The 11,703-nt window shown below is 31.8% G+C and overlaps 1 pseudogene; it reads left to right on the top strand.

Annotated features, from left to right (window-relative positions):
• The first annotated feature begins 6,124 nt into the window (after positions 1-6,124).
• On the top strand, positions 6,125-7,040 carry LOC109678878 (olfactory receptor 4A16-like; annotated as a pseudogene).
• The last annotated feature ends 4,663 nt before the right edge of the window (positions 7,041-11,703 follow it).

Here is an 11,703-nt window from a genome sequence, read left to right as displayed (position 1 = left end):
GAAGGTCATCTCTGTCTTGTTTCTTTTAAATTATATTATTATTTCATCTAATGAATAGAAACTTTATATTTTATTTAAAACATGTTTCTTTAAATATATCAAAAACCAATCAACAAGAATTATATATCATGCAATATGTTGTTTTGAAATATGTATACCTTTTAGAATGACTGAATTTGCATATGCATTGCTTTACATAGTTAGCATTTTTTTGTGATGAGCACATTTATAAACCAACCTATTGTTCATTTTCAAGCGTTCACTGTTATTAGCTATATTCACTATGTAGTACAATAGAACTCTTGGGCTAATTCCTCCTGTCATTTGTAAATTTTTAACATTTGACCAGCACACTCTCATTCCTGTCCCTATCTCTACCACCATTCTGTTCTCTACTTCTTTGAATTCAGCGTTTTGTAGATTCCATACATAAATGAAATTATTTGGCATCTGTCTTCCTGTGCTTGATTTATTCCACTTTACAGAATGTTCTTTATGTTCTTTCATGTTGTTTCAAATAAGATTTCCTGTTTTATAAAACTAAGTAACATCCCATTGTGTGTATCTGCCACATTCGCTTTACTCTAACACTTTGACTTATCTATATTTTGGTTATTGTCATTACTGCTGCAATAAACATAAATTATGTAGATGTTTCTTACACGTATTGATTCTCATGTTCTTATGGGCATTTTGGCTTTAATTCTCATATGTCTCATTTTATTGGTTTTGAACCTTTTCTCATGTGCCTGTTATCAATTTGTATGCCTTCTTTTTGGGAAGACATGTCTATTCAGACATGCCCCTTTTAAACTTGGGTATGTGTTTTTTAATATTATAAGTATGTTTTATTCCTCTAAACTTTTAAACACACTTTCAAAACTTCTAATCCCTTTCCATAATCTGGCATGCTGTGATTTTATATCTAATATGCAAATATTTGCAGTGTTTCTAAATAATCTTTATTTGATTAATTGATTATTCCTGCTATTTTAGGTCTAGCTCATGTAGGAAGATTTTGATATGTAATAAAAGGTCTACTACTCAATACTTATTAAAACAAGATTTTCCAACATCAAAATAATTTATGAAGGCTGCATAAACCTACTAGGGTTATAACTGACCATGCATTAAATGTATAATTAGTTTGGTAAAGAATTGATATCTTTACCCCATTGAATCATTCCATTGAGGAAAATAGTCTATTTACTTATGTCTTTGAGATTTTTGATTAATTCCTTTCTTTACATTTTGTTTTAATAATGAACAGTCACATTTTTGAGTTTATGTTTTGTAAGTTGTATCACCAAAATATTCTTTCTATATTGTATTTTGTAAGTAATTGTCATTAGTATTCAAGAAAGTTTATCCTTGAATTTAATCACTTTACTTAACTATTATTAAGGATAGATTTTCAGTTAACTTTTTGGATTTACTAGATAAATAATGATCTATAAAATACATATATTTGTTCTACAATAATTTATTTCTGACATTTTCTAATGCATCTCTTCTAATTTTATTTTGGTACCATTTAAACTTGGAAAATGAAGATTAACAAGTGGGTAGAAGAAACTGATTTATACTTATCTTCAATGGTATTTACTTATAAAAATGTGTTCCTTAGAAATAGTCATTACAACCTCTATATCATATTTCAAGATTGATTTTTCTATTTCTGCGTCAATATCATTATAATTTTTAAAGAGATTGCATTGAACACGTAGATTTCTTATTTTCACAATGTTGAGTCTGCTGATAAATGACCATGGAAGGTCTTTCTATCATCTGATGTCTTCTTCAATTTGTCTCTTCTATGCTTTATAGTTTTCATTAAAAAGGTCTTCGGTTTCTCCCATTAAATTTATTCCAAGGTACTTTATTGTTTTTGAGGCTATTGTAAATGGGATTGTTTCCCTGATTTCTTTCTCCATCATTTCATTGTTGGTATATTGATAGGCTACTTACATTTGTAAATTTTGTATCCTGCTGCATTGCTGAAAAAGTTTCTGATTTCTAAGTTTTTTGGTAACAGTTTTAGGGTCGCAAAGGTATAAGATCATGTCATTTGCAAATAGGGATAGTTTGACTTCTCCCTTCCCTATTTGAATCCTTTTGATTTCTTGCTCTTTTCTTATTGCTCTGGCTAGGAATTCTAAAACTATATTGAATAGGACTGGAGAAAGCAGAAAGCCCTGTCTTGTTACTGACTGATTGTAAGAAGATCAGTGCTTCTGTAGAAACAGATATTTGATTAATAATTGTAATTAAGAGATTGAATTAGTGGAATGAAAATAATTACAATTCTACCTGACACAAATTCAAGCCTTGGTAGAAAGTGTCAACTCCAACTGAAAATGCAATGTGTGATCACTTGTCTTTTCAAGAATTAGAATATCAGCTGTAAGAGACTCCAGTTACAACATTAACTATAGAACACTCCAGTTACAAGCCTTCTTTTCTTACTCCTTAGAGGTTCTTGGGCAGAGTTTGTCCCACAGTCAGCATAAGGCTGTCCTTTGCTAGGATGTGGTTAAGGAAGGGGGACAGAGGCTGCTTCCTTTTTTGGCCCATTTTAAATATCATATTTAAATTACATATTTCCTAGAGTGAAACTAATACATTATTAGTTAAGATACTTTAGAAGCTGTCATTTCAAATTATACATTTTCCATATAATTTGGCAGTCAGCTAACCTTTCTTTACAAGATCCAAATATTTTTCATGTAGGGATTGTTCAAAGCAAGAAACCTGTTCACAAGAGATTACTCTGTTTGAATTTCTTCTAATTATTCTAATTAACCAATCTAATACAACCTTACAATCTCTTCATATAAAGTAGTGATGATGTAAAAACTCATAGATTGTATTTACTCTTATAAATGGAAGAATTATTTTCCTGGTAGAATGAATCAAGTGGTTTTTGAAAACTCAAATTCTGCCCAAGCTGAAGTAATTGGCCATGTTAGGTTTCACTAATTAGGTCAATTTTTACATAGCCATATAAACATAGAATCTTTGTTTTTCCAGGAGAAAATTTTCCAGCAGGTGAGAATATTCAACTATCTTTACATAGTAAATGTTATTACTTAAATATCTTTATATTTAAAGATACACTATTCTGAAAGATTGAAGTAAAGGGAAGACTATGTGAAATTATGGAAACAGTAGCCAGTTGGAGCTATTTGTATGTCCATTCATCAACTTTACATAATCATGTGTTCTATGATCACTCATAGTAAAATATCTAATTACAACAAGTGAAAGAAGCAATGATTTTCCAGGCCAAGGACAAGATCCAAGATGTGACTTCATAAAACAAATGATAGTGTATACTAGGATAACATTCCTGTGATAGCTATAATCAATGTCATAAATCATGCATGCTCACCAGCAGCATCTGAATTGTGGGAATGAAGCTAGTAAACTCAGAAATCAGTTAGAACATACAAAGTATAGTTAGGTTTAGTAGTACTCTTTATAGGTGTTTATTTTCTTTTTTCAAAATAATGACTAACATATATTACACCTGTAATAAATAAGCAAATAAATTTATAACCATGTGTTCTGGGATATTATAATAGCATAATGTGTTAGCAAAGGGTTTTAATTGCTTGGGATATAGTTGAATAAGAAAATTCAATATTACATAACAAACTATTTGTGATAACATGTAAATAAACAACTGTCTATTATGTTCTGGATACTATATGTAACTTTAAAATGATTCAAGCAGACATGTTAGTATCCATAGAGAAAACCACCCTGGTTGATGGACTTTATTTACTATAGCTTACAGATATTTATAAAGTTATTATTGTAAAGTACTATATGTGATTTTTGTTATTACTGTATTATGTATTGAAAAACTCTGTTATTAAGGGCTTCTATTAGTTTATTTGATAAAGAAATATTAACTTAAAAAAGAAAGAAATATTAACTTAATAGTTTTAGTTGAAAGCCCCATAATACAATTGTCAGTTTTTATAGTATTATTAAAGATTTAATACTATAATAAACAAACTGTAAACAATAGCTCAAATCCTCTTCTTTTAGCCTATCATGTAAATAATTAAACTTGGCAATGGGATATGTATCCTAATCAAAATCTGATTTAGGAGAATAAGCAGCAGAATGTAGGATACAGCACGAAGTGAATTATATCTAGACTACTTTGTAGTCCTATGTTCTTCCCCAGGTTGTGCCTCTATCACTCTGCAGCTTTCAGAATGACTGATCTTCTGAATCTGTTGAAAGCAGAATGTAAATGAGACATGTAGAAAGGTCATCACAGTTGGATTGTAAGGAAATCTCAGAATCTCTCTGCCTATGTCCTTTTCCAGTACTAAATCCTGGTACATGTAACCCACTTGTCTGATTCGAGTGAAATGTATTTCTTCCGAGGTAAATATTATCCATATTTTCAATGAAACAATTATTTCCTAAGAGATATAATTCCTTCATTTCTTCCAGAGGGGCATTATGAGTTAAAGGTATAATATTCTTGCTATTCTGGACCACATTTTTAATTCCTATTAAACTGACAGAGATACTGGTAATTTATTCTGATGCAATGTTCACTGGGAAACATTCAAAACATTGACATCAGTTATTAATTATTTACATTCTTCAGGTGCACAGAAGTGCTATAGTCATGTTACATGTAATAAAAAAATAACTCAAAGAGTTAGATGCTTGGCTTTCCAATGTAAAATTGATGAAATACATACACAAGGTCACATACCTTCCAAGTGAATGAACCTGGAAGTGTAACAGGACTAGTGTGACTCTAGAGTCTATGCTAATGTTCCGATTTCTCTTTTCGGGGATGCCTTGGGTTCAATTTCAGTGTATACTGAATGAGGAAAAGTTTTTATTCGGTCACTGTAGTCAACAAATTTCATTTAACATTAGCTTGGGTATTTTATTTGGGATAAACTTGGAAATTGCTTATTTTTCTAAAAATTGTGAAAAATAAAAAGTCATAATCATAATAGAAAAAAGTAGGTTTTCACAAATAGTGATATAGATAGAGTAGAAAGTAATCTGAAATTATCTATCTAAATCCATTTATCTTTTTATGTGCAAACTGAATATTAAACTTTTAGAAAATGACTCAAACAAGTGGGCTATTCCCTTGACAATGCTGTTTTGGAATGTACAAATTGAAGTTCTGCTTTTTGAGCACTAGGTCTTAAGATGTCTGACATATAAAACATGCCCCACTATTCACTATCTTACATTTCAGTTTGTATTTTCTCCAGCCTTATTACCTAGCTTATCCCAAATTATTGAGAAAAAGATAAATGTATTGCTAATGGAATAGCTGTTAAAAGTCATGAGTTCATTCAGTTTAGTTAAAATGTATTTGTTAAAAATCAAGATAACAAATTCATCTGTTATGGAATTAATAAGGCAAGGACACAATGGACAGAATTATAATTCTTGAAAAAGCTGACAGTCTTAAGAAGTAATAGGTCCAGGTATCAGTGTGCTAAATAGTTGTATAGTTATATGACAATTTGGTTCAAAATATATTATGTTATTTTTCTATGAAAGACTGATCACTTTTTAGGGTATGATGCCATTGAATTCAGTGAAATTTTTTATAGATATTTATTTATGTACATCTATTTATTAATTTATTTTAGTGCTACATGGATCATACTAAACAGTTATTCCCCATGAATACTACATAATAAAAGAATTGACTCTATGTCCATTCATATTTAAAATTAACTGCCAACATTACAGATGCTTCTTCAAAACAGTGACCCATTCCCTCTTCCTAATTTATGATAGCTGTTCCAAGGCATGACATATATTAAGATGGTATTAAATGTGTGAGTAACTTAATTTTAGCTAGTCTTCTGTATGAGCTATTTATATATATGGAACCATTAATCTCTAGGTGCAAACAAAATCATTTGAGAATTAGAATAGTCAAAGGAAGGTCTGTTGGAGTCCTTAGAAGACGAACTGAACAGATATTATTGAAGGTGGGTTTACCAGTGTAGAAAATGCTGATGGAATGTGCTCCATAAAAAAATGTATTCATGGTCCTGTTCACCATTTGCTACCAGGAATTCTTCTGAACTCTCATCTCTAAAGCAAGTATTATAAAATGGGACCCAGGAATAATGTCACGGAATTTGTTCTCCTTGGCCTTACTCAGGATCCTGATCATCAAAAAGCATTATTTGTCATGTTTTTAGTCATCTACATTGTGACAGTTGTGGGCAACCTGCTCATTGTGGTGACTGTCATTGCCAGCCCTTCTTTGGGCTCCCCTGTGTACGTCTTCCTTGCCTATCTGTCACTTACGGATGCTGCTTACTCCACAGCAATTTGTCCAAAGTTGATTATAGACTTGCTGTGTGATGAAAACACTATTTCCTTCCCAGCTTGCATGGTTCAGCTCTTTATAGAGCATTTATTTGCAGGTGCTGAGGTGTTCCTTCTGGTGATGATGGCCTATGATCGCTATGTGGCCATCTGTAAGCCATTGCATTATTTGACAATCATGAACAGACGAGTTTGCATCCTCCTATTGGTGGTGGCCTGGGCTGGAGGTTTTGTACACTCTTTTGTTCAAATTGTCTTTGTGTGCATTCTCCCTTTCTGTGGTCCCAATGTCATTGACCACTTTGTCTGTGACATGTACCCTTTGTTGGAACTTTCGTGCACTGACACCTACTTCATAGGCCTCACTGTGATTGCTAATGGTGGAGCAATCTGTATGGTCATTTTTATCTAATCTCCTATGGAATCATCTTAAACTCTCTTAAGACTCAGAGTCAAGAAGAGAGGCACAAAGCTCTATCAACCTGCAGTTCACACATCACAGTTGTCCTCTTTTTTGTTCCCTGTATTTTCCTTTATGTTAGACCTGTTTACAACTTTCCCATTGATAAATTCATAAGTATAGTTTTTAGAGTCATCACCCCTACGATGAATCCTTTAATATATATACATTGAGAAATTCAGAGATGAAAAATGCTATGAAACAATTGTGGTGTAGAAAGTTAAGTACAAAGTAGAATAAAATTGTATGTCTCATACTGAGCACAACTGCTATTATTTTTGAATAGGCAAAGATACAGTAAACTCAAACAAAAGATGGAGTTTTCAACTCAATGCATTCCCTAGAAGGCTTCCTTTTATTTTTACAAAGTTTTCAATCAGCAAATTATTTTTTGAAATTTATATCAATCTCATAGAGAACACTGGAAGATGAATTAAAGCTGGAGGTATTTATCCTAGTATATATAAAAATAAAACCTCACCTTGAAGGTTTATGTTTTCCGAATTTATATTGAATGAGACTTTAGATGAAAGTGGTTTAAAGACTAGGAAAGAAGATACTTTTAAAAAAGTAATGTTCTGAATTAGTGGGAAATAATTGATTAATACTTAGATGAATTTTTGGCACCAAAAAGTGATTTTTAAATTCTGATGTCCTTATCAGTTCTGTGTGGCTACATTATATATTTTGTCATAAGACTATTTTTAATTTTAAATCATGCATATGCATTTTTACTTCATGAACTTTGGATGACAGATAGTATTCTATTTGTTTAAAGATACTGGCTGTCTCACGTTTATAATCCTGGCCCTTGGGAAGCTGGTGCATGAGCATTGGGACGACAAAGCCAGCCTGATCTGCATATGGAGAACATGTATACAAAACTAAACCAAACCAAACCAAACCAAACCAAGCCAACCCAAACCAAGCCAAACCAAACCAAGCCAAACCAAATCAAACCAAACCACTCCAAAACAAAACAAGAGAAATCAAAACAAATTGAGATAATAGATATGAACTGTTTTGTTATGTGCGATTTGGTTGATGATGAAAACAGATTTTAGTTCTTGATTACAGCACTACCATGCCTGGCTTATTTGTTGAGATGATGTGTTCATAAATTTATTCCATTGGCTTTTCTTAGAATGTGATCCTCCTGAACTCTGTCCTCAGTGTATCTGTCACTAGAGAAGTGAACCACCCTACCCAGTTCTACCATTATTGTTAAAATGTTGGCAATATTTAGGAACACTGTGTATTACATATACTTCATTGTTTAAATATTATGAATTCATACCTTTTTTTGCACATTATTTCATTTGATGGATAGAAATTTCATTTTTTATTTCATTTTTAATTTTTATACCTTTATTTTTAAATTGATAAATAAAAATTGTTTATATTTATGATGAACAATATGTTGTTTTGAAAATGTGTACTTTGTGTACTGGTTAAACGAAACTAATTTTCATATGAATTAATAGTACTTCACATAACTATTTTTTCTGGTGAGAACATAGTCTATCCTTGGCCATTGTTAGGTATGCATGATGCTTTATTTTTCATATTTATTAGCATATATTCATTGTACAGGGAGGATTCATTGTGACAATTCTGAATAGCCTTACATTGTACATTGGTTAGATAGCCCTCAATCTCCCTTCCTCAATTACCTCCCTACTCCACTTAAAGAAATTGCAGGAGGTTTCTTCATTTTATTTCACACATGGATATGAAGTCCATTAACTATATTCCCTCAACTTCATCTCCTCCATTCACCCTCACTGCTCCTACAAGTATCTCTCCCTCACTGTATCTATTTGACAATTTATTCATTTTTAATTTCAAAGTCAGTGTCTAAAGGGGTTTCTTGATGTATTCTAGCTTGTTAATATATCTTATTTTGATGAGTTTGACCCCTCTTACTCTCCTTTGCCTTTTCCCTGCTATCTCCTACTATTCAACAGCTTTCAGTACATATGGTTATGCTCTCTACCTCCACTGATGTAATCTATTTTGATATTGTTGACTATCGTTCTCTTTTCCACCATGTTTGCAATACATTTATTTTATTTTAAAGGTATTTTATTTAAAGAGATATTAACTGGATGCAGTGATTCTTCTTTGTTGATTGTACAAAGGGGTTTAATTATGATGTTTCCATACAAGTGAATAACATACTTTGGTCATGGTTTACTTTGTTACTTTTCTTTTGTTTTTGGTAGTGTTGGGGATTGAACCCAGGACCTCATGCATTCTAGGCAAGTGTCCTATCACTTGAGTGACAACTGCACCTATTTGCTTTTATATCTTGTTTCTGAGGTAGGGTCTTGATAAATTTGCCTGGGCTGGCATTGGGCTCTTAGTCATCCTGCCTCTGATTCCTGAGTAGGTGAGATTAGTGGTATAAACCCACGATTCCCAGATTATTACTGTGTCTTTTCAAATTTTAATTTATTTTTTATTATTGTTGTAATGGAGCACATTGTGACATTTATAAAATGTCTTACAGTGTATCATAGATTACTCTGTTTTATCCCTATTCTCCATCCCCATTTTCCCTTTCCTCTTTCCAAATTGTCCCAATTCTACTATTACTTTTATTTGAAAAAGTTGTCTGTACTCCCATGTAAGTGAAAACCTGTGTTGTTGTGTCTGGCTTATTTAATTTAACACCATAATGTCCAGTTGTATCAACTTTATACAAATGTTATAATTTAATTCTTCTCTGTGATCTCACATTTCTCCTGACGGGCGGAAAGTATTGTGATGTTTTTACTTATCTACAAGTTAGGTGACCTGCTCATTACAGTGAGTTTTATGACCAGCCCTTTTTGAGCTCCCCAGTGTTCTTCTTCCTTGCCTGTCACTCATGAGTACTTCTTATTCCATTGCCATCTAACTGGAGTTGGTTATAGCTTTATGCTGTGAGAAAAGTACAGTCTCCATTTCTGCAGCCCAATGTCATTAACCACTTTGCCTATGACACGTAACCCTTTTTGGAACTTGTGTGTACTGACACTGACACTACAGTCCTCATTCTTGATGCCAATTGAAGAGCAATCTATATGGTAGTTTTTATCCATATCCTAATTTTTCTGTTTCATCATCCTAAACTCTCTTAAGATTCATAGTCAGAAAGGAAGAGACAAAGCTCTGTTAACTGGTAGCTTCTACATCACTGTCATTGTGTTCTTTACGGTCCCTGAATTTTTATGTATGCTTAATCTGTTTCCAAATTTCCAATTGATAAACATATGAAAGTTTTTATATGGTTTTTTTCTCCTATGCTGAATATTTTAGTACACATCTTGAGAAACTCACAGATTAAAATTCTAGGGGAAAACTGGTATAAAAAGTTAACTACAGATAGGATAGGAATATTTCTATGCTGATTCGAAGGCAACAAACAGGTTGGAAATCATCCTAAAGGATGATGTAGATTTCACAATGAATTTTGTAGGGATGCCCCTCTTTTTTCACAACCCTCAAAAAGTAAATTTAAATCATTCTTTGAGATTATAATCAAGCTAATAAAGAATTTTGGATGACTAATACAAGGCACAGGTTTTTGCATGTTATAAATGAAGATGGAACTAAACTTATCTTATAATTTTATCTGAATTTGAATTGAAATAGAACATAGAAGCAAGTGGTTCATCTTTTTCAAAGCAGTAAAATTAGATACTTTTTATGTTTAATATCACCCGTATTCTTCAGAAGAAATGTAGTTAATACTCTGATTTCTGGGAGTAAAAGAGGAGTTCATGAATTGTATTGTACATTATTTTATCTGCATGAGAGATTTATGGACCTGCATTATGTACATTATCTTAGGTTACTTCTTCTTTTCATTAGATCAATGTCTATGCATTATAAGTTCAGGGTATTTTCATGGCATGTAATATTATGTTTATCTAATGACACCATCAGTGAACAGTTTTGTTAGAGAGAAATTGATTGATGAAACCAGACAGTGCTTTTAGGAAGTCATATTAAACCCAGCTGTAAGCATGTTTTTGTGATATTAATCAAAAGTTAATGAGCAACTTTTTATGTTTTGGAAGATATTTCCATTGTACCTTGATTGCAATGAAGAAAGTGACAAAAATGTGTTTTTTGGGCATGAGCATGCTTCTTAAATGTTGTAATCAACTTCAATATTTTAATTATGAACTTAAAGAATGTATTTTTGTATAATAAAATTTCAGTTTTATATTTATATTTAAAAAATAAGCTTGTTATCAATCTGTAGTCATTTTGGGTCATCACAATTTGGGAAGAAGATAGAAGTATGTTCACTGCAATATGGAAACATTACCTATTCTCTACAGCAGTTTCCTTTTTTGAGATAAATTTTCCCCTGTATATTAAAGTGCTCAATGTCACAATAAGTTATACATATAGATAAAAAGTTACTGAAATGATGTATATTAACATAACCACTGTCTCATCTATTAACTCTAATTTTTAGTTTTTATTACAGGAGCAGCTAAAACTTACTGATTTAGCATAAATTCCAAAACAATAAAATTTTATTACCTATAGTCCTAATGTTAACTATTCAAAGGCTATAATGCAGTCTCAATTTATGCCACAGTAGCTTAATAAATCGTATCAGATAGTCCTTCAGAATTAAAGGTTTGCTCTTGAATATTTTACTTCTTAACCCATAAAGATAGAAAAAAATTTTAAAAAGAACTATATCTCTCATTTGGAGTTGGTGTAGCTAATCCATTTGTTTGGTAACTTCAAAGTGACAACTTTTAGTGTTGCCCAGGGACTGATGAAAATCTTTAGGTGATTTAGGTAGGTATTTGTGTGACCCTTTATCAAAGCACTTATGGTATTAAAGTTCCAATATATATCAAAAACTCTTATTTGATTAACAATTGAAA

The sequence above is a fragment of the Castor canadensis genome, chromosome 1 (genome assembly GCF_047511655.1).
Source record: "Castor canadensis chromosome 1, mCasCan1.hap1v2, whole genome shotgun sequence".
Lineage (NCBI taxonomy): Eukaryota > Metazoa > Chordata > Mammalia > Rodentia > Castoridae > Castor > Castor canadensis.
Note: the sequence above shows the minus strand (reverse complement) of the source record. Positions and strands in the feature narration are given on the sequence as shown.